Raw genomic sequence first — 24790 nt, 5'->3', positions numbered from 1 at the left:
TATGCTAAATTCTTATATTTATTTCTGACCTTCTATTTCTTTTCAATGGTCTGTATTTGCCTTGTACAATTATATCGCTTTTCAATTATTATAGCTTTATAATATGTTCGAGCACTTGTGGTCTCACCTGCTGGGAGTTTGACATTGCATAAAACTTCTTTATTTATTTGGAGAGAATGGACATCTTTACAACAAGGGTCAGCAAACTTTCTGTAAAGGGTCAGATAATAAATATTTTAGGTATTAAAATATTTACCATCTTACTGTTTGTGTTGCGGCTACTTAGCTTTGCCATTGTAGCACAAAATCTATGACGATACAAAAATGAATAAATGTGTTCTAACAAAATTTTATTAAAAAAATAGGTAAGTGGCCCTTGGATCATAGTCTTACAATATTGAGTATTCCTGCTTTATAATATTGAGTATACATCTTTAGGAATATGGTCAATTTCTCTTAGTCACATCCATTTTTGTGTATGTGAATAAAGGTTTGTGTTTTCTTCATTTTGTTCCTGCACATTTACTGTTAACTTCCTAGATGTTTATTCTTTGGCTGCTATCATATAGAAATTCTTAGTGGTTTATTGGCATATAGGAAAGCCATTATAGAATTTAAAGTAGACTCAGGAGACATATTGGAAAATTTAATAATTCAGTAATCTCTTATCAGAATACTTAAGAATACTTAAGAATTTGGAGAAAAGAAACATAGCCAGGACCAGAAGAGCTCAAGCAAGGCTGGGGAGAGGGGCTGGGTAGGCACAATCCAGAAGTCAGCGTGGATGGGGCTGGAGCCCAGTGAGCCATCTTTAGAGGTGTTGGATCACAGCATGATATAATGGTGAGCATGTAGGTTTTTCAGCCAGTGAGGTCTGAGTTTGAATCCTGATTTTACTGCTTAGTAGCTTATGACCTTTGGCAAGTTACATACCCTTTCCGTGCTTTCTCTTAAATGGGGATGATATTAATAATTATCTTATTAAGTAGTTATGGGGGTGAGAGGCCTTGCGGAGCCCAAAAATGCTGCTATGGCTTCCAGTGGGGTTGACATGAACACTGCCGGCTCGGCAAATGAAGCTCCTGAAATTCCGGACGGCGTGGGATATTGGCTTCAGGGTGTCTACCACTTCGCCCCTGATAGGATTTCTGGAAGAACTTGATCCTCAGTTTGGGACTTTTTGCTGTGGGAGTTTGGCTGGCCAGGAATTTGAGTGACATTAAACTAATGGCCCCTCAGCCTGGCGTGTAGCCAAAAAAGACACATAGAATCCCTGTGCTGTACTTGAACCTTCCAGAAACAGAGCCTCCAGTCTGTGACCATCATAAGACTTGCCCAGAGGGGCACCTTTCCTTCCCTGCTTGATTTCCTTTCTTTGCTGAGTCCATTCAGAACACCAATCACTGGTGAGCAGTCAGGCTTCAGCTAAAGTGTTATTTTCTGTTCTGTAAAGTTCTGTACATAGTTCCTAAGTTTCTGCAGGGGATGATCTTTGCTCTTGTCCTGAGGAATAACCTAATGGTATTTTAACAAATACTTGAACTAAAGACTGCACATAAAGACAAAATAAAAAGTAGTTATGGAGATGAAATGAAATAGCTTATATAAAGCACTTAGAATAGCTTGGTCATAGTGCTCAATAAATGGTAGCTACTATTATATTATTATTATAACATTATGTATAATGTATATATAATATATTTTCATAGTTTGTATGTATATTATATATATTTATTATTTCACTGGATTATTGTTGTTAGTTGGTAGAATCACATTGGCATTCCAGAATCAGGGACTCTATAAAGAATGAGTGTCTATGCAAACGATATAAAGGAGCTGTCTAATAAGACCCAGGCGAGCAGAGCAAGGTAAGAGCTCACACATGGGGGCTTCCCTGGTCGTGGGGTGGTTAAGAATCCTCCTGCCAATGCAGGGGACACAGGTTCGAGCCCTGGCCCGGGAAGATCCCACATGCTGTCGAGCAACTAAGCCTGTGTGCCACAACTACTGAGCCTGCGCTCTACATCCCGCAAGCCACAACTACTGAGCCTGTGTGCCACAACTACTGAAGCCCGCGCACCTAGAGCCTGTGCTCCGCAATAAGAGAAGCCACCGCAATGAGAAGCCCGTGCACCACAACGAAGTGTAGCCCCTGCTCGCCGCAACTAGAGAAAGCCCTCGCAGTAACGAAGACCCAACGCAGCCAAAAAGAAATAAAATTAAATCTTTAAAAAAAAAAAAAAGGGAGCTCACACATATATTACAAAGGTCAGAAATCATAGAGCAGAAAAGAACAGAAGAGTCAGAGACTTTTGTTTCCAGGGTAACTTTCTATCCTGTTCATTGCCTTTTGGAGATCTATGGAGACAGGAAAAAGTTAATGTGGCTAACTTAGACCCTGCAGGTGGATATAATTTGGAATATTTGATTAGGTTGAAGAATGAATGGGCATGGAGATACCAACTTTTTTTTTTTTTTTTTTTCCAGCAGATAGAACCTAACAGTTTTCAACAGCTATTAGAGATTGAACATTGTTTGTCTTGGGCAGAGACATGCAGCAGTTCTTAGCAGAGGGTTGAAGAAGGCTGCCTGGCAAGGCCTGGTAAGATGGTGTGCAGGCTAGATTAGGGAGCCCTGCTGGAAGGTGGAGAGCTAGTGAGGGCAGTGGTGGGTGGGGTTGTGGATATTTTGTACTTAGGATTTTTTTGGAAAAGTCAGCGTGGTGTTATTGGCCTTGGCTCAGTGAACCCTGCAGTCACTGGCCTTGGGAACTTTTGCTAGGATTCCAGTGTTCACACAGAGCCTGGGGTGGTGAATGCTAGGATAAATCTGAGTCCGGAGTTTTAGATGTTTGTCAGTCTTGGGCTTTTCATGCCCTGCAGTGACTTAATTTCAGGGTGACTTCACTTGGTATGGAAGTTGGGGAAGGGGAAGAGATGAAGGGAAGTAGCCAGTCTAACGTGTAAAGGAGAGGGGTATAAGATTAATTTAGTCTGTTCCTAGCTCTACTTTGCATTATTAAAGAGAACGAAAAAAAATCATTCCTACTGTTATCTTTTGTCCTCTCTATCTGTGCAATTTTAAGGTAGTACTTTTTGACTCGTTTTTGTTTAATTAGAATGACAAATTTGCAAAATTCTTTAAGATTAAAGCGGGGCTCTTTTAATACATGTTGATAGGTACATAAATCTGTTTCAGGGCTCCAAATTAACTGTCCTGTGCCATCAGTCATATGTTAAAGGACTCCTTATGCGCATGTAACACAGCCCCCTTTTTAGCTTCTATGTTGCTTGAATAATCTTGCTTTTTGGTGCCACGGTCTTGAGAAATAATTTCGTAATTTTCCTTTCCAGGGCCACATTTCCTGAGTCATTTGGTTATCTTTCTAATGGCATGTTATGAAAGCTGTTTTTCCCATTGACCTTGCTTCTCTTGACTTTTTGAAAGACGTATCCTTTTTGTTTTCTGCAAAGGTTTTTATCTCAGCCTTTGCTCTTGCCAACTTATTGATAAGAGATCTGGAATCAAGTGGAAGTTTTGGGAAACATCTTGATATTCTACTGTTAAGTAGGTATAATGCCTTCAGAACAATTGCTTTTTTCATCTGTAGACTCCTAAGACTTTTTCAGTTAAAAAGCATTATTTAAAAATTTTTGTGGTTCGGTAAATTACTAACATGGAGGTTCAATTTCGGGCTTAGCACATACTTTGTTTTTAATGTGGTAAAATATACGTAACACAAATTTACCATTTTCACCATTTTTAAGTGTACAGTTCAGTGTCATTAAGTACATTCACAGTGTTGTGCAGCCATCACCACCATCCATCTCCAGAACATTTTTAATCTTGCAAAACTGAAACTCCTTGCGCATTAAACAATAACCCCCCATTCCTCCCTTCCCTCAGCCCTTGGCAATCACCATTTTATTTTTTGTCTATGAATCTTACTACCTTAAGTACCTTGTATAAGTGGAATTATGCAGAATTTGTCTTTTTGTAACTGGCTAATTTCACTTAGCATAACACCTTCAAGTTTTATCCACGTTGTAGCATGTGTCAAAATTGTCTTCATTTTTAAGGCTGAATAATATTCCATTGCATGTATATGCCACATTTTGTTTATCCATTCATCCACTGATGGACACTTAATTTGCTTCCACCTTTTGGCTATTGTGAGTAATGCTGCTATAAACACGGGTGTGCAAACATCTTTCTGAGTCCGTTTTCAGTTCTTTTAGGAACATACTCAGAAGTGGAATTGCTGGATCATATGGTAATTTTACGTTTAATTTTTTGAGATATCACCATACTGTTTTCCACAGTGGCTGCCCCATTTTACATTGCCACCAGCAATGCACAAGGGTTCTAATTTTTTCATATCCTCACCAACACATGTTGGTTTTTAATTTTTTTAAAAAATAATAGTCATCCTAACAAATATGAAGTGGTATCTCATTATGGTTTTGATTTGCATCTCCCTAAAGTTGTTGAGCATCTTTTCATGTGCTTATTGGTCATTTGTGTATCTTCTTTGGAGACATGTCTATTCAAGTCCTTTGCCTATTTAAATTTTTGTTGATGTTTCCTAGTTGTAGGAGTCCTTTATATATTCTGGATATCAAATCCTTATCAGATACATGATTTGCGAATACCTTCTCCCATTCCATGGATTGCCTTTTCACTCGGTTCACAGTATCCTTTGATGCACAGAGTTTTTACTTTTGATGAGATCTAGCTTATCTATTTTTTCTTTTGTTGCCTGTCCTTTTGGTGTCATGTCCAAGAAATTAGTGCTGAATCCAATGTCATAAAGCTTTCCCCCTATGTTTTCTTCTAAGAGCTTTATCATTTTAGCTCTATGGTTAGGTCTTTGATCCATTTTCAGTTTTTAATTAAAAATTTTGGGGTATGGTGTAAGATAAGGGTTCAACTTCATTTTTTTTTGCACATGGATATCCAGTTTTCCCAACACTATTTGTTGAAAAGACAATCTTTTTGCCATTACATGCTTTTGGTATTGTTGTTGAAAATCATTTGATCATATATGTGAGAGCTTATTTCTGGGCTGTCTATTCTATTCAGTTTGTCTATATGTCTGTCTTTATGCCAGTATCACACTCTTTTGAATACCATAGCTTTGTATTAAGTTTTGAAGTTGGGAAGTATGAGACCTCCAACTTTGTTCTTCTTTTTCAGGATTGTGTTGGATATTAGGGAATCCCTTGAGCTTTCATTTGAAGTTTAGGATGGCTTTTTCTATTTCTGCAGAAAATGTCATTGAGCTTTTGATAGAGATTGCATTGACTCTGTAGATCGCTTTGGATAATATCAACATTTTAACAGTCTTCAGTGAACACAAAATGTCTTTCCATTTGTCTGTGCCTTCTTTAGTCTCTTTCAGCAATGTTCTGTAGTTTTGAGTGTCCAAGTCTTTTGCCTTCTCGGTTAAGTTTATTCCTAAGTATTTTATTCTTTTTGATTCTGTTGTAAATGTGATTGTTTTTGTAATTTCCTTTCCAAATTGTTTATTGTTAGTATATGGAACTGCCACTGAATTTTGTGTGTTAATTATATATCCTGCAGCTTTGGTGAATTTGTTTATTAGTTCTAACAGTTTTTTTCTGGTGGAATCTTTAGCGTTTTCTGCATGTTAGATCGTGTCATCTGTAAACAGAGATAGTTCTACTTCTTCTTTTTCGATATGGTTGCCTTTTATATCTCTTTCTTGCCTAATTTCTCTTGTTAGGACTTCCAGTACTATTTTGAATAGAAGTGGTGAAAGCAGGCCTTCTTGTCTTATTCCTGACCTTACAGAAAAGGCTATCAGTCTTTCACCATTGTTTGTTTTTTCTTCCTTCAGTTTATGCTTTGATTCAAGCCTTTGGCTGAGAAGGCAAACTAAATTAAGTACTGTGAGGAAAGCTAAAACAGTGCTGAAATTGTGAACTTATTCTTGAACTGTAACTTCTTATGAAAATAGCTTCTGTAAAGGAGGCTGCCCCAAGATTTAAGCCAGAATAAGTAGCAGGGAGAGCATCCTCATAGTTTTAGAAGCAGCTGAGGTTCTGAAAACTCAAAGAGGCTTTTTTACCTTTTCAGTCTGTGCAAGCACATAGATTTATGTTCCTACTGTATTTTTAGCCTTATAGTGTAAATGTATCTGAGTACATACTGCTCCGTGTAGGACTTAGGGAACACAGTCAGAAAGAATAGAGGGAACCAACGTGTAGACACTTTGGGCTGCATACTAGTGGCTTTTAGTGGAATTCTGCCTATAAAATAATCACGATGATGGTAGCAGTAATAGTAGCTGCTACACCACATCGTGTCCTAGGCACATTAGCTACACTGCCTTCTGCAGCATCACTGCACAAGGTGTAGGTGTTGGCATCCTCTTGTTACAAGGACGGAAGCAGTCCTGAGAGGTCAAGGTGAGGGTCCCAAGCTGCTACATGGCAGAAGCAGGATTTGATACCAAGTCTCTGATTGCTCAGTCCTTTCGCTTTCCCCTAAATTTGTTGTCTTTGTTTGATTTTAGTTCTGATACCGTATCTTAAGCTCCTTTAAGTATGGACCTTGATTCATGGTGGTACCAAGAAAGTACTGGTCAGATAATAAATGAAGGTACTGCATATATGTTCTTTGGTTGGTTAGTTTGATCTCTGAGAAGCTGCTATCACTTCTCTAGCCTGCCCCTCTCTTAGCTCCGTCTTTCCGTGCTTACTTCTCTTTAAAGGCTGGAGAAGGCTGTGCTGAAATTGAGTCAGGCCTTTGTGTCGTTAGCACCCCTCTAGAGGGAGTGGAGAGCTGTTTATCAATACACCTGCTTCTACCCACAGTAGAAACCTCTTAATTGAGAATTAACGGCCCCCAAAATATTATTCCTTGTTATTGTTACTGTATTAGTGTGTAGACCAGACTGACATTGGTTAACTCAAGCAACTCTATATTGAGCAGTAAGGACAATAATGTAATAAGAGCTGTTATCATTAATAATGCTATCATTATGAGTGCTTTGAAAGATCCTATCACATTTGATCCTTATAATAATCCCTTAAGGCAGATGAGGTAACTGAGACTCAAGTAAGTTAAGTGACTTGTTCAGGGTTGTCTAGCTAGACCATTCCATCAAAAGCAGGTCTCCCCTGTTTTTCTCCATTCGGGATCCAGCTTCTTGCCAATTTCAAGCATATATTGCCTCAAAGAAGGCAGGGGTCTCACCTGGCATCACAGCTGTGTCCTCAGTGCCAAGAGTAGGACACGGCACAGTAGAAGAACAATAAGTATAAAGCTGGGAATCTGGGCTTCCCTGGTGGCGCAGTGGTTGAGAGTCCGCCTGCCGATGCAGGGGACGCGGATTCGTGCCCCGGTCCGGGAGGATCCCACATGCCATGGAGCACCTGGGCCCGTGAGCCATGGCCGCTGAGCCTGCGTGTCTGGAGCCTGTGATCCGCAACGGGAGAGGCCACAGCAGTGAGAGGCCCGTGTACCGCAAAATAAAAAAAAAAAAAAAAGAAAAAGAAAAGCTGGGAATCTGAGAGTAGATTTCGTGGTTCCAAGTTCAGGGCTATATCACAGTTGTCTCCTGGGGTAAAAAAGGTCGTTAGAGGGCATCATGGATCAAAAAAGTGGTTAGTTGTTGCTACTGCTCCCTTCCCCTGGACATTAAAGGTCTAAACTCATTGATTTTAAAAAACTTTTTTTGAAGTACAGAATACATTCAGAAAAGTCCACCTAATCATATGTTATATAACTCTGTGAATTTTCACAAACTGAACATGTTTGTGTAGTGAACACCCCGCACAACACGTTACCAGCTCCTCACGCATCCTCCTGGTGCTCTTCCTCCCCCATCACACGTGCAAGGATAACTACTGTCCTGCCTTCTGAAAGCATAGGTTAGTTTTGCCTTTTTTTTAAAAAAAAACTTAATGTAAGTAGAATTTATATTCCACAAAATGCCGTTTGGTGTCTGGCTTCTTTTTTTCAACATTATGTTTGTGAGATTTTATACTGTTGTGGATATATTGATTCTCCTGCTTGAGTTAGGAGTAATCCATTATTTGAACACAGCAGTTTATCTCTTCAGCTGGTGGAGGGCACTTGGGTAGCTCCTAGTGTTTGTCTTTTATGAATAGTGCTGATGTGAACATTCTAGTACGTATCTTTCGGTGAATGTATGTATACATGTTTGAATCCTTTGGATTTTAAATTAAGAACTATTCATTAAGTAGAGTAAACATTTAAAAATTATTTCAGTTTCATATTGTATCTAAGTAAGGGAGAAGGTTATGGAGGGAAAAAAGAAGCGATGGAGGGAGGCAGAGGGACAATACGGGGAGATAAAATCGGGACAGGAAAAGATTGTAGAGAAGAAAGGGTGAAGAGAACCAGAGGCAAGCATGCAGCCATTGAGAGGGACTTCTCAGCAAAGTGAGCTGCTGAAATGGAATCCTGTCCCAATCATGAGTGTGGACTTCAAGATATCATTACTTCTTGAAATGCACATGTCTCTTTAGCCTCATCAGCTCCTCTCAGAGGCTCTTTGGCCTCCAGTCCAGCCATTTCTCTCCATCTGCACTGTCAGCACCACCAACTGTTGTCTAACCAGTCTCTTCATAAGTGTTCCAGCTCTTCTCTAATCTGTTTTCTACCTAGCAGCCATTTATATTATTTTCAGGAAATCTAATAAATGTAAGTTAAAAATCAAAAGTAGATCTTGTGACTCATTCAGAGCTATTGAATGGCTTCCCTTTGCTCTTAGGATAAAATCTCCAAATGCTCAGTGATTTGCCATGTGATTGGGCACCTCTCCCCTGTTCAGCCTTATATTGTGTTGCTTTCCCCGTCGTTTACTTCCTTGAAGCTTCACTGACCTCCTCTTTGTTACCAGAAGGCCCCAAGCCCTTTTCCAGTGGGGGCTTTTGCTCACCTTCTTCCTTTTCCTGGATCATTCTTTCTCCTCCTTTTATGAATTGTCTGATTTCTACAATGCTTCAGATTTAGCTTTTTCAGAGTTTCAGAGGGCTCTCCTAGCCCCCAGCTAAATTAGGTTTCCTGGCTGTGTTCTCCTGTAACATCTTATTTTCTTTTTTAACTTTTTATTTTATACTGGAGTATAGTTGATCAACAATGTTGTGTTAGTTTCAGGTGTACAGCAAAGTGATTCAGTGATACATATACCTATTCTTTTTCAAATTCTTTTCCCATTTAGGTTGCTCCTGTAACATCTTATTTTAGCACTTCTGCCATTTGAAATTATGTTCACAGCTGATTATTTTTTTATTTTTATTTTTTTTGCGGTACGTGGAGCTCTCACCGTTGTGGCCTCTCCCGTTGCGGAGCACAGGCTCCGGACGTGCAGGCTCAGCGGCCGTGGCTCATGGGCCCAGCCGCTCTGTGGCATGTGGGATCTTCCTGGACCGGGGCACGAACCCGTGTCCCCTGCATCGGCAGGCGGACTCTCAACCACTGCGCCACCAGGGAAGCCCCACAGCTGATTATTTATTTAATGCTGTGTCTTAACGCCAGACTTTTAGCTCCATGAAGGCAGGCACCATGCCTGTTTTGTTCAGGACCTTACACCCTGTATGTGGCACAAAGTAGGCACTCAGCAAATACTTGTTGAAGCTCTAAGAAACTGTGCTGTGAGTGGAATGATCTCAGTGACCTACAACTGGGAAGTATTGTCTGTATTGCCAAAGTGCCACTAGAGGAGTGTTGATCAGGACTGAATGGCAAGTACGTTAAGTGCCAATCTACAGTATAACAGGTATTGTATGACTGTATCTGTGTACACAAGTCTTCTATAGATGTATACATATGTATATCTAAATGTATGGAGGAAGGTTTGGAAGGATATTTAAAAACCTCAATTCAGTGGTTAACTTGGGAGAGGGAAGTATGAGCCATGAAGGGATACTTGGTACTTTGATTTCCATATTATTAATAGTGAAATGTTTTCACTTGTGTAATTCATTTAAAAAAAGGTAGATCTGGCTTAAAAACAGTTTCTGCTGTAGGAACCCAGTGGGATGAGACAGCATCAGGGGAAATTTTTATTAGTATTAGGAGAAAACACAGACATTGGGATAGAAGATTGAAGAAACGGACTTGGGGAAGAATGAAATTCAAAAGAGAGCATCTTTGTCACTTTGTGCCCTTCCCGGTGTAGGTTTATCATCAGGACTCTTTGTGTGAGTATATACTTTATATTGTAGGAGTGACAGAACTTTCAATAGCATTCCTGGGAAAGGATATAAAATTTATTTTACTGTGAATTGGATAGTGGATACTGACCATGGCCAACAGTGGATTCAGAGCTCTAAATAGACAATATCTATCTATCTGTCTCCCTATCTGTCTCCCTATCTATCTTCTATCTATCTGTCATCTTTTTACCATAAAGAAATGGGCAATAAATGTATTTAGCATTTGAATAGTACAAAGCTCTTTTTTCATTGGCTCTTTTTTGCCCTCAGTAAATCTGTGAGGAATGTTTTTATAATCATCCCTTGAAAAATTTTTTAAAAACATGTGAGGACATAAATCTCAGAGAGATTAAGTAACTCATTCAGGGTTACTTAGCTGATACGTTGTGGAGAACAGGACTGGATCCCAGGTCTTCTCTACCAGATATTATTTATTTATTTTTCAAGAAAGCATTGGCCAGAAAAAGATAGGAATCACTTATTAATATAGTATACTGTGAAACAGGTGTTTTGGCCATCTACATTTGTGAAACATCTTTAGATATGGTAGTAAGAAAACCCATTTACTGGATAGATTTCAGAAATTTCTTAGGCAGTTGAGACTAAAACTTAAACATCAGGAAGAGGTCAGTATTAGAAGTCATTCAGAAAAAGTAGCTGTCTAAAATAACAATATTTTCTAGGCAATAAGTTACTACAAATGAGCTGGCTCTCAGTGTTGTAGATAATTGACAAGAGCTTGTAGATGTCTACAAATTAAAGACTAAACAATTTCATAGTTGGAACTGGGGCAGAAGTTAAACACATGTAGTTAGTTTATTGTCTGTCACTGATTCATTCTTTGACCTAAATTCTCAGACTCCTTCATATTGTTTTTTGCTTTTTTCCATTATTCAAGTTATTGAACAGTTGGAAGCTTAAGTGATGTTGCACATTTTAACTAAAAGTATGTAACTATTGGCATTCTGGTATAATTTCTTATAGCACAGCCCTGTGTATTTATTTAATTTTTCCTAAGAGTAGTATTGATTATATTTTTGGATAATAAAAATGTCTTTAGGAGTTGTTATTGGCAGGTTTTTATAAATACACTAGTCCCCCTTTATCCATGGGAGATATGTTCCAAGAACCTCCAGTGATGCTTGAAACCACAGATAGTACTGAGCTCCATATATACTTATGATAAAGTTTAATTTATAAATTAGGCACAGTAAGAGATTAACAGCAACAATAATAAAAGAGAACAATTATAACAATATACGGTAAAAAAGTTATGTGACTGTGGTCTCTCTTTCAAAATACCTTGTACTGTAAGTACCCTTTTTCTTCTTAAGATGATGGGAGATGATCAAATGCCTACATGATTAGGTGAAGTGAGGTAAATGGTACAGGAATTGTGACTTAGTGTTAGGCTACTAATGACCTGACGGTTGGTCAGGAGGAGGACCATCTGCTTCAGGTGATCCTGGATCACTGAGCCCTGATGATGTCAGCAGTTGGATGTCAGGAACAGACTGTGACATGGCTGGGGATTCCTGATGGGACAGCCCGAGATCTCAGAAAGGGCATGAAACTTAAATCTTATGAACTGTTTATTTCTGGAATTTCCCATGTAATATTTTCAGACTTCGACCGTTGGTAACTGAAATCTTGGAAAGGAAAACTGCATTTAAGGGGGGACTACTATATATTTATTATATCCATCTTTGTACATATTTGTGTAAGAAACAAAAGAATGTGTAATCAGAAGGGATTCTGGGGACCAAATAGTTCAAATGGAGAATTGAGAGTCCAGGTGGATTGGCAGAATTGCAGAGGTATCAGGTCTTTAATCATGAGTTCAGGATGCAGCAGGCCACTACTTTAGGTGTGGAGGCCTAGGATTTAGAACTGAGCTATACTATCTTTAGACTTTCTAAAAAATTATGACTTACTGCCACAGATGATGCCAGCAGTCATATTATAAGATTGGGTGACCCCTCCAAACTGGATCATCAAATTAGTTAATATCTTCTTAAAAGGAATGAATCCAAGAACATGTTGGAGCTACATCTGGATGCAAATGAAGTAGTGTTACAAATTCTGAGCAGACAGATAGATAATCCAATGATAACTTTTAAGCAGTGAGCTATATTGATATTATTGTCAACCTAGCAGGGATATCAAAAGAACACTTGGCAAGGAGTAAATAGTGTTTGTTACTGTAGTGGGAAAACCAAAGGGAATAGAGAGATTGGGGGACATCAAAGTAAAGCAGTTTATCTTTATGGTCAAGGACCTTCAGCATTTAAAGGATATTTAGATAAATGTTTCTCAAACTGTCTTTGGTGAAGGACTAGAGTTTTTAAAAAAGTCCAGTCTGTCACCAACTGATACTTTTCTAAAATATAATAAGAAAGAATTACTAGAAAAATGAAATATTTATATTAGATTCTTCTTTATATTAGATTCATCAAAATTAAAACTGCTCTTATAAATTGCTCTAAAAGTTTCTAAATTCTTGCTCTCAGTATCTGTGCTTGTCTCATCATGGATTAGTAATAGTTTATAGTCTAGTACTGGTCCATGGGCCCCACTTTGAGTGTCACTATTCAGAGGATTTCTACATTCTGACAGTCTCGGAGTTGGCCTTTTTGAGAATTCTGAGGGGTGAGACAGTGTAGTGCATTAGTGATAAGTAATTCCTAGCTACACATTGCATAATCTGAGATACTGGTTTCTTTTTCGTTTGAAACAAATACAGTAGAACAAATGTGGTAGAAGGTTATAAGAATGAAGACTTCTCTCAAAACTTTCAGTTAGTTGGTTCAGTAAAAATTCAGACAGAGCATGATTACTTTGTTTGTGTATTCTACATATAGACCAAAGAAGCATGACTTTTGAGTAAGGAGAGAATGTTTACAATATAGTCTTTTTTGGGGAAACCTTCTTCCTTTATTCCTGCGCATTTTAAAGATCAAACATTTTAGGACTTCCCTGGCCGCCCAGTGGTTAGGACTCTACGCTTCCACTGCAGGGGGTGCGGGTTTGAGCCCTGGTGGGGGAACTAAGATCCCGTATGCTGTGCGGCACGGGACCCCACCCCCACCAAAAAAAAAAAAAAAAAAGATCAAACATTTTTTGCTATTTGCTTGTTAAAGCTATATATGGGTTTATATTTTCTAAGTTGATAAACATCTTAACACTATGCCAGTGACTTGGGTGGCATTTCACTTTTTCTGTCGAAACTGATGATTTTTATTGACTGGGCTGGGCACATTAAGTCAATTTTTATTATATTGTTTTTTGTTAAAATGTCAACATTTGCCATTTCAGGTTGTTTAATGTAGTTCATGGTAGAATTCATTTTTTTATAAAAACTTAATAAAGAACTGGTGTTGGCTTTTTAAGTCGTGTTATAGTATAATATTGTCTTAATCTAGTCTAGAGTTAACAGAATTTCAGGATTGGAAGGCATTAAACCCTAACAACCACCATGTGATATATTAGCCCCTTCTAACAACCACCATGTGATATATTAGCCCCTTCTTAGCTTCTCTGCTAAGCGCCTGTCCAGGCTGTGCCTGAGTATCTCCAGTCACAGGGAAACTCCATGAGTCCCAAGGCCACTTACTGGGCAGCTGTGCTGTTAGAAAGTGCTTTTGTGTCACTTCTACATCTTGACACAGTATGGAACAAACAATGAATCCTCCATGCAACAGTACTTCACATAAATGAAGATAGCTGTCACGTTTTGTATTTTTCTCTTCTGCAGGCTGACACATAGCCTTTGCTTATACCATGTGATTTGTGTCCTTTTACCATTCTTGTTGGCTTTTCTGAATGTGATCCAGTTAGTCTCTCTACTTCTCAAAGTGTATTACCTAGAGCTGAATGACGTGTTCGAGGGATGGTTTTAACCAGTGTGGAGTACAGTACTGTTATCTTCATTTTTCTGGAAATTATATTCTCTGAGGTTGTATTGGACAGAGCTTTGTGTTGCAAACCATTGGCAGGTTGTAACCCATTGGTATGTTATAAAATCATTTTAGTGGGTCTTGATCCACATTAAAAAAATATGAAATAGGATAGAATTGAATAAAAAATATCAGTGCATTTCATGTAGTAGAGCTAAGTATTACAGAAAAATGTTTCAATTTGTATATATAGACACATAGACACTTGTGTATACACACGTACCCATATATGTACATATATACTCAGCGCATGTGTGTGTAGTGAGTGGTGGTACAAAGTGGTGATATATAAGTTTCTTACTGTGTATCAGAAAGGTGTGAAAGCCTCTGTTCTAGACTAGAGGCTTCCCCTCCTTGCTTTTCTCTGATGGCTCCTGTTCTCTTCCGGCTCTGCCACCACTTACATCCTCCAGCTGATATTCTTCTCTTTCTTCCCCTGTGGGTCCTGCTATGCAACATGAGGGGCATCCTGGGCTCCATTAGATTCGACTTGGGACCTGGGAAAATCATTTTACTGCTCTGATTCAATTTCTGCACGATGGGACCCCCTCTGATAATTTTTGTCTGTGGAATAAAGAAGGCATAGTAATGAGGTGAGGGGGTCAATTGAAGATTTTTTTTGCTTGTTTGCTTTAAATTCTGAAAATTATTACCCAAGCAAAATTAAGGCTTTAATGAATACAGTGTTTGAGATAGACTTTCCTTCTCCATATTTCTGGTTTTGCAATTTGTGCTTTTGAATACTCCTAACAGTAATTACGTACTCTGTACCAGGCCCTGTTCTAAACACTTTATATATATCAAGTCAGTGGATCCTCACAACAGCTCCATGGAGTGTGACTATCATCCCCATTTTACAGATGAGGAAACTAAGGAAGAGACCGATTATTTAACCTGCACGAGGCTTTAAAATTCATAGTGTATAACAATTGTATCTCAAATGGCAATCTAAGAAAAAAATCCTCTAAAACCACCTACACCTGAAATCCGTGGATGGCACATTTGTCCCATTATCTTGTAGTTCCAGATATGCTCATATAGCAGATGCTAAGTTTTTTCATAATCACTTAAAGAGAAGAATTTGAGAATTTAAAAAACTTTTCTTTCATCTTTGGAAAGCACCTCTCACCAGCAGGAAAGGGAATCCTTTAATGACACTTCAGAATCTATTAACTCTCCCTCTTCCCTCCGCTCTCCCATTCTCTCTCCCCTTCTCCATTTTTACCTCCACTGTGTTGTCTGTTTCCACTGCAGTTCACTCTTCTACTTTTTCTTGTTTTTTTCCTCTCTGTCCTCCCCTGTCCCCTACCAGTTTTCCATTTATTCTTTTCTGTACCCTACCTTTGCACTGTTCATGTTCACTCAAATTTATTTATTTATTTAAATTTTTATTTTATACTGGAGTATAGTTGATTAACAATGTTGTGTTAGTTTCAGTTGTACAGCAAAGTGATTCAGTTATACATATACATGTATGTATTCTTTTTCAAATTCTTTTCCCATTTGGGTTATTACAGAATATTGAGCAGAGTTCCCTGTGCTATACAGTAGGTTCTTGTTGGTTATCTATTTTAAATATAGCAGTGTTCAAATTTATTTTTTATAAGAAGTAATATACTGAGCACCTAGTAAGTGTGAGGCACTGTGGAGATACAAACAAATAAAACTAATATCATGAAAATCAGTAAGAGAAAGATGAAAGCTGTGCTAGTTCATTCCCTTGAGAACGTGAGCCACTGGAGCATGCCAAGATAAATACTCTCCAGTCCTTTCCTGTAAGGAGCAGGAATTGAGATTGGGATTTAGCATATAGGTTATAAATGGTATAAAATATAAAGCAGAGTTCAGAGAATAGGGAATACATCCATTTAGGTCATGTTTGGGGTCAAGGAATGAAAATGGTGGCCTAAAACTGTTACAGGAATATTTTTATTGAACAAATTAAGTGTTTTATATAAAAATTGCTTTTTCTAAAATTATGTTGTACATTAATTGTAAAAAATAGTATGTAAGTTGGCCTTGTCCCTGGTGATTTCTATAATTTTTTTTTTTTTTTTTTGTGATATGCGGGCCTCTCACTGTTGTGGCCTCTCCCGTTGTGGAGCACAGGCTCCGTACGCGCAGGCTCAGCGGCCATGGCTCACAGGCCCAGCCGCTCCGCGGCACGTGGGATCCTCCCGGACCGGGGCATGAACCCGTGTACCCTGCATCGGCAGGCGGACTCTCAACCACTGCGCCACCAGGGAAGCCCTATAATATTTTTTAATGTAAGAATCACCAGCATTCCCACAGTTGGAATAGGAATCCGTCCAGGACATTTATGTAATTTGTTTCAACTCTGATATGACCTTGGGGTACACTTGTCCTCTCCGGCTCCACTTGCTCACCTGTACTATATATGCAGTAGTTTTCAGGTGCCTCCTGTGTGCCACCAGGTAGGCTGCTGAGCATTAAGGGATCCAAGGTTTAATGTACTCTAGTTTATTATAGAGCTTTTGTTTTAGCAGAGCATCTGTCTCCTTGGTTTTGCCCTATTTAAGGACATTTGCAGGTACTTATTTTTCCTTCCTCTCTCTTGATCAGATCCAATTAATTCTTAGAGCCCGGGTTCCAGTGAACCTTCCTTGACTACCTGCTGAAAGTGGTTTCTCTGCTGTCTCAACTCCTATTGTGCTTATTTTCTTTAACCACTAATTTGGCAATTAATCATGTTAATTGCTTTGTGACTTGTATCTATTGTTGTCTTGAATTGTTATTTAAATTGTGCCTTGTTTGACTTTCACAGGTTTGATTTTTGTCTTCTGATTACAGTTCAAGGTTCTTGAGAATAGAGACTCCTTTCTGTAACTCTTATAGCAGTGATCTTTTTTGATTATGTACCTCAAATAATTTGATTATGAACCCCTAATACATGCATATTTATTTAATTATAAAACATACTTGTATATTATAAAACATATATGACATATATTAAAAAGAATGATATACACACTATTACTGTATATAAAGTAGGTAATCAACAAGGACCTACTGTATAGCACAGGCAACTCTACTCAGTATTCTGTAATAACCTATATGGGAAAGAATCTGAAAAAAGATGTATGTATATGTGTAACTGAATCACTTTGCTGTACACCCGAAACTAGCACAACATTGTTAATCAACTATACTCCAATATAAAATAAAAATTTAAAAAATGATATAAAATGAAATAAGCACTACTGTAAACATAATTTACGTAATTTTAATATGGCATTTTCACTTGTCATACCTGAAAAAGTAATCTTTTTAAACTCAGGGCACATGAACAACTACATGGGAACTGAAAGAGAGTGCCAGGGTCAATCTGTATACTACATATTGGTCAGGATTAATTTCTCTCTCTCTGTCCATATATGTGTACACATGTACATATACATATATTGCATATATATATACACACACATACATATACATATATATGCATACACACACACACACACACACACACACACACACACACACACACACACACACACACACTCTTTTCCCCTAAGTTTTTCTTCCTGCACCTAGTGCGTTGTCTTACATACTCACTTGAAGACAGACCATGGACCGTTGACCTGTTAGGTGTAACACTTTATATAGTTATTTTAATAATAATGTTCAACAAATACTTATAAATTGATTTGGAGTAAGGAAATGTGTATCCCCAATCACATATTTTTGGAAATGTTTCCATAAGAGTTAAGAAAAATTCAATTAAAGAAGAGGTGAAGGGCTTCCCTGGTGGCGCAGTATTGAGAGTCTGCCTGCCGATTCAGGGGACACGGGTTCGTGCCCTGGTCCGGGAAGATCCCACATGCCGCGGAGCAGCTGGGCCCGTGAGCCATGGCCGCTGAACCTGCGCGTCTGGAGCCTGTGCTCGGCAACGGGAGAGGCCACAGCAGTGAGAGGCCCGCGTACCACCCCCCCCAAAAAAAGAGATGAAGATCATGAAAACAGCTGTTTCAAAATGATTTAGTATTATGTGAAAGGAAAATGTGAACTTGCATAAGCACTTTTTCATAAGTTTATTGACCATTTGGATCTCCTTTTTTTTTTTTTTTTTTTTTTGCGGTACGCGGGCCTCTCACTGTTGTGGCCTCTCCCGTTGCGGAGCACAGGCTCCAGATGCGCAGGCTCAGCGGCCATGGCTCACGGGCCCAGCCGATCCGCGGCATGTGGGATCTTCCCAGACTGGGGCACGAACCCGTGTCCCCTGCATTGGCAGACGGACTCTCAACCACTGCACCACCAGGGAGTTCTTTATATGGTCAGGATATGAGCCCTTAATCAATTTCATATGTTGTAGATATCATCTCTCACTCTGTGGCTTGTCTTTCACTCCCTTAATGGTGTTTTTTGATGAACAGGAGATCTAATATTAAGGTGATCCTGTTTACCCATCTTTTCCCTTATAGTTAGTGCTTTTGGGGAATTTTTGTTCACCCCAAGTTCTTGCAGATATTCTTACATTATCTCTCTCCATCCCAAGTTATCTTCTAAAAATATTTTTCTTCACTGTTTACATTCAGAGCTTCAATCCACTTAGACTTGATTTTTGTGGAATATTACAAGGATAGGGATCAGCTTTCATATTTTTCACTGTAAGTATACCCAGTTGATCCAGCACCATTTATCGAAAACGATTTCCTTTCCTTACTTCTGTGTAAAGATGCCTTTGTCATAAATCAACTGTCCAGATATGTGAGGATCTTTCTCTGGACTCTCTATTCTGTTCCACTGTTCTATTTGTCTGTCTTTGTACCAATGTCATTATTTTAATGATTTATAGTAATTTTTGATATCCAATAGAGTAAGTTCTCCTACTGCGTTTTTTCCTTATTGTGGTAAAATACAACATAAAATTTACTATTTTATCCATTTTTAAGTTTACAGTTCAGTGGCATTAAGTATATTCAGATTGTTGTGCAGTCATCATCACCATCCATCTCTAGAACTTTTTCATCTTGCAAACCTGAAACTCTCTACCCAGTAAACACTATTTCTCCTTTCCCCTCAGCCCCTGGCAACCATCATTCTGTTTTCTGTCTTTTTGAATTTGACTACTCTAGGTACCTCATATAAATGTTATCATACAGTATTTGTCCTTTTGTGACTGGCTTATTTCACTTAGTATAATATCTTCAAGGTTTATCCATGTTGTAGCATACGTCAAAATTTCCTTCCTTTTTATTGATTGATTGATTTTGGCTGCATCGGGTCTTAGTTGTGGCACGCAGGATCTTTCGTTGTGGTGGGCAGGCTCTTCGTTGTGGCGCACAGGCTTCTCTCTAGTTGTGGTGCGTGGGATTCAGAGCGTGTGGGCTCAGTAGTTGTGGCACGCAGACTCTCTAGTTGTGGCATGAGGGCTCAGTTGCCCCGTGGCATGTGGGATCTTAGTTCCCTGACCAGGGTTCGAAACCCTCTGCATTGGAAGGCAGATTCTTAACCACTGGACCACCAGGGAAGTCCCAAAATTTCCTTTCTTTTTAAGGCTGCTGAATAACATTCCATTATATGTATATACTACATTTTGTTTATCCATTCCTCAGTCGGTGGATACTTGGGTTGCTTCCACCTTTTGGTTATTGTAAATAATTCTCTCAAGTTTTCTTCTTCAAGAGAATCTGGCCTATTCTTGGTTCTTAACATTCCATTTAGAATCTGCCTTTCAGGTTTCAGATCAACCTAAGGAGAACTATCATCTTGTCATTATGTTTCTTTTAATCTGTTAACACGATATCTATGTTCATTTTTTATTTTCTTCTTAATAATAGCTTTCTAAATAGTGTTCTTGTGCATCTTTTGTGACATTTGTTTCTATGTATTTGATTGTTTGATGTTATTTTCGATGGCATCTTTCTAAAAGTTTTTATTTTTTAACTGATTGTTGATGGTATATAGATGTACATATACAGTATACAGTTGATTTTTGTTGTATGTTCTTTGTCTAGCAACTTTACTAAACTCAGATATTATTTCCAATGACGCAGATGAAGATTTTAAAAGCTTTCTACATGCAGTCATATTATCTGCAAATAAGTATAGTTTAATTTCTTCCTTTCCAATATTTATACCCTTATTTCCCCATGCTACATACTGTGTACTAGCCAGGACCTCCAGTACAGTGTTAAGTAAAAGTAGTAAGAAAGGATATCCTTGTCTGATTCTCTATCTCAAAGGGAAAATTTTAACATTTTGTTACTAAGTATGATGTTGCTGTAGGTTTTTGGTAGATGGCCTTTATCATATTAAGGAAGTTTCTTTTTTTAAAAAAATTATTTATTTTATTTATTTTTGTCTGCATTGGGTCTTCGTTGCTGCACGTGGGCTTTCTTTAGTTGCGGCGAGCAGGAGCTACTCTTCATTGCGGTGCACAGGCTCCTCATTGCAGTGGCTTCTCTTGCTGCGGAGCATGGGCTCTAGGCACGCAGGCTTCAGTAGTTGTGGCACACAGGCTCAGTAGTTGTGGCTCTTAGGCTCTAGAGCACAGGCTCAATAGTTGTGACACACGGGCTTAGTTGCTCCGCAGCATGTGGGATCTTCCCGGACCAGGGCTCGAACCTGTGTCCCCTGCATTGGCAGGTGTATTCTTAACCACTGTGCCACCAGGGAAGCCCCAGAAGTTTCTTTTTTTGGTTCTTGTTTTCAAAGAGTTTTAAAAATCATAAATGGATATTTAATTTTATCAAACACTTATCCTGCACTTATTGAGATAATCCTCTTAATTTTCTTTTTTATTCTGTTAGCAGAGTGAATTAAATGCACGTATTAGAAAAGAAGAAAGGTTGGACAGTAATGAGCTAAGCATCTATCTCAGAAAGTTAAAGGATTCCCCCCCTCCTAGTTAACTGCTAAAAATAGTATTTGAGCCCATCATTCCTACTGAAATCATATTGCAATTTAAACCACATTTTTGCTATAGGAACACCTACTAAGATTTAAAAATACTCCCTACTCTAAAGTAGAGTTGAAATCTCTCATTTATAAATGGAGATATAGCATGGAAACTGAGAATAACAGTTGATGCCACATGAACTGGCAAACACATATTTTTGAATATTTTAATTTTATAATTTTTAAAACATTCTGGGCTGACTCACTTATTCTGGTAATGGCATTTTGGATTCCTATGCTAAGAATTAAATCTATCACTTTCTAGTAGGGCCCAGAAATAGATTTTAGGCTTTAGAGATGTAGAGGATGTATTTGGTATATCAGGAACATCATATGTCATCAAGTAGGTAGTTTCATTCTCCTGGATAATGATCTAAAACAGCGGTCCCCAACCTTTTTGGCACCAGGGACAAGTTTCATGGAAGACAGTTTTTCCATGGACGGGGGAGGGGGGATGGTTCAGGTGGTAATGCAAGCCATGGGGAGCGGCAAATGAAGCTTCTCTCGCTCACCCACTGCTCACCTCCTGCTGTGAGGCCCGGTTCCTAACAGGCTGCAGACCGGTACTGGTCCGCAGCCTGGGGGTTGGGGACCCCTGATCTAAAACAGTGTGATTTTGCTGCCTCCTTTTACCAATTTTAATTCATGAGTCTTCTTGTAGAAAGGCCTAAGACTTGACCTAGTGGGTTTTGATATAGTCAACTTAGATGTACCATAATTCCCTTCCAAGACTGAGGGTGAATGATTCTGTGAATCAGAGGTTCAGATGCCTTCACAGATAAAATGCCCATTTTATAGATTATTTAGATAGCTGTTAAGATATCCTACTTCCGTCTTCTAGCTTCCTTACTGCTGAATTTCAGTCTAGAAACTGATAATTTTGAAACTGATTTAGTCTGAGTGGAATTATTGATGTTGGATTTAGTTCAGAGAAAATAAATTAATTCTGTAAAATGGAAATGTGCTGAATATCAACTAACAATAATTCACTCTAATTTATAACTTAATAGTTATTTAAAATGCAGTTTTTGGTCTTTGAGCCTGTTTTTTCTTTATACTCACCTGTTATTTTAGGTTGCCAAAGCTGAAGACTTCCTTCTTAGCTGCTGTTAAATATTGTTGGTTAAGCACAAACGTCATTATCAAGAAAACAGGAAGCTATGTAGGAGAACATGCCAAATGGTGAATTAATAGTCAGGGTAAAGGAAACTGACGTAGACTCAGGGAAGGAACCCTAGACTCATCTACTTTGTTCTTTTTAGGTGGCTTGAAGAATAGAAATGGTTTGTCATTATTTTTTCCAGAAAGTATGTCAAATAATAGGTTTAGCATTAAACTAGAAAGCATATATTTTGCATTGTCTTAAAAATGCTGATGTCTTAAATGTTGTAGAATATCTTCATATAACTTTGTTAATCAAGATTAATTCTTGGTTGTCACTCAAATCATATAAAGTGTTGTGAAATTGCCTACCCTTTCCTCTTTAGAGTGAAACTCTACTAATTTGAGTTTGATCTCAGTAATTAGGAACAAGTAATAATTTAAAGAGGATTCAAATCCAAATTTATGTTTCACTATTTATTTAAAGAGTTTGCTGAATAAATCAAGAGTGTCAACATTGTAGCACCTATTTAATCAAGTTATAAGGGCCTTGTTCCCTCTTTTGCATCATTGATTTACATGTATACAGTTCTTATTACTGAGAAATCATTTTCTTTTCATTAAAGCACATGTGGTTGAACACTTTTTGGCAACTTATTGTCAGCTTTTACTTTCCAGTATTATAAGTACTTAATAAAAACACATTTGTTGAAAAGAGTTATAATTCACATTTTCCAGTAAGTCTGATGGTTTCCCCTTTAATTACTGAGAGATGATTTAGTTTGGTGGTTAAGAAAATGGGCCCTGGAGCTGGACATCCTGGGCTTGGATCCCAGCTCTGTCACTTACTAGCAAGTTGCATGTCTTCTGTATGCCTCAGTTTCCTCATCTGTAAAATGGAGATAATAATAGCATCTATTTCTGAAGGTTGCCGTGGGCTTAAATAGTCTAATCTAATTAAAGAACTTAGAACAGTGCTCGCCACATAGTAAATGCCCAACAAATGTTAGCTGTTGTTGTTATTATTATTTCTTGTGAAAACAGAGTAATTTTAGGTAATGACTTTACATTTAAATTCTGAGTTGCATGCACAACTCTTCAAAGGGAGGACCTTCCACAAATAGTCACACTTTCAGCTTTCTCAGAGGTGAGGATGAGAGCGCCTTCCCAATTCCAGTTAAATCATCAGTTTTTGTCAGGAAAAGAGCACTGGACCGGGAATCAAGTCTTATGCAAACCTTTCATTCAGCAAACCTTTATCTCCATACATAGTCAGTGGAGTAGCCATGTTCTGGACACCAGTGCTGCTGGATTCTAGAGATTTAAAGGTGATTTAAAGATGCTTAGGCTTGGGCTTCCCTGGGGGCGCAGTGGATAAGAATCTGCCTGCCAGTGCAGGGGACACAGGTTTGATCCCTGGTCCGGGAAGATCCCACATGCCACGGAGCAACTAAGCCCATGCACCACAACTACTGAGCCTGCGCTCTAGAGCCCGTGAGGCGCAACTACTGAAGCCCACGCGCCTGTGCTTCACAACAAGAGAAGCCACTGCAATGAGAAGCCCGTGCACCGCAATGAAGATTATTAGCCCCCACTCGCCACGACTAGAGAAAGCCTGCACACAGCAATGAAGACCTGACGCAGCCAAAAATAAATAAATAAAAATTAAAAAAAAAAAAAAAAAGAAAAGATGCTTAGGCCCAGGAGAATAAGATGTGGCCAGAAGTGGAAGTGGTTTCTAATCCTGTTGTCATCTGTAAAATGACAGTTTTTCAGTTTAGCTGATGATTACAATCATACAGTAAAATTGCTTAGCACTGTACTAGATGCTGTACTAAGACATTTTTAAAACTGTAAAGCAGTTCTTGGCACCAAGAATCTTAGATCTGGTAGGAAAAACAAACCACAATTAGAAAATAGATCAATAATAATACTGAGAGTCGTGATTAGATGTAAAATAAGAGATCATAGGAATGAGAGTATAAGAAGGTTATTATGCTTAGCATTTCAACGTGCCAATGGTTAGCTGCAATTTCTGTAATAAAGAACCAGAGTAAACTGCCTGTTTGTTGTTAACCTGAATCCCCACTTGAGAATTCCCACTTGCGTAATCTTTTTAAAAGGGAACTCAACCCACTTTGTTCTTCCACATGTTAAACTTTAAAATCTTGAGTCCCCAGATATTGAGGTAATTAGAATTTAGTGAAAGATACATTTTTAGAGCATAGTTCATCCAAAAATCCTTTTTATGTTATAATGCCAAGATACGTGTTTTGTTCTTGTCACTGCTGTATTCCCAGTGCCCAGCACACTGCCTGACCTGTAGTAAGCACTCAAGAAGTATAGTTGAGAGGGAATTCCCTGGCGGTCTAGTGGTTAGGACTCCGTGCTTTCACTGCTTAGGGCGTGGGTTCAATCCCTGATCAGGGAACTAAGATCCCACAAGCCTCTGCTTGGCGTGGCAAAAAAACAAAAAACAAAAAACAAAAAAATATAGTTGAGAGACAAATTTGAAATTACATTTAAGTTGTCAGCAATTTCTAAGTCATTTAAAAATTATTTTACTATTAAAAGATACTCAGTTTGGAATATTGGTTTTTT

General features: G+C 38.4%; 1 protein-coding gene and 1 pseudogene across 4 annotated transcripts in view; both read left to right on the top strand.

Moving 5' to 3' along the window:
* BABAM2 (BRISC and BRCA1 A complex member 2) overlaps window positions 1-24790 on the top strand; it is a 449417-nt gene that overhangs the window by 18770 nt on the left and 405857 nt on the right. The window lies entirely within an intron of this gene.
* On the top strand, window positions 1031-1251 carry LOC132531809 (mitochondrial import receptor subunit TOM6 homolog; annotated as a pseudogene).

Source organism: Lagenorhynchus albirostris, chromosome 13, assembly GCF_949774975.1.
Source record: "Lagenorhynchus albirostris chromosome 13, mLagAlb1.1, whole genome shotgun sequence".
Classification (NCBI taxonomy): domain Eukaryota; kingdom Metazoa; phylum Chordata; class Mammalia; order Artiodactyla; family Delphinidae; genus Lagenorhynchus; species Lagenorhynchus albirostris.
Note: the sequence above shows the minus strand (reverse complement) of the source record. Positions and strands in the feature narration are given on the sequence as shown.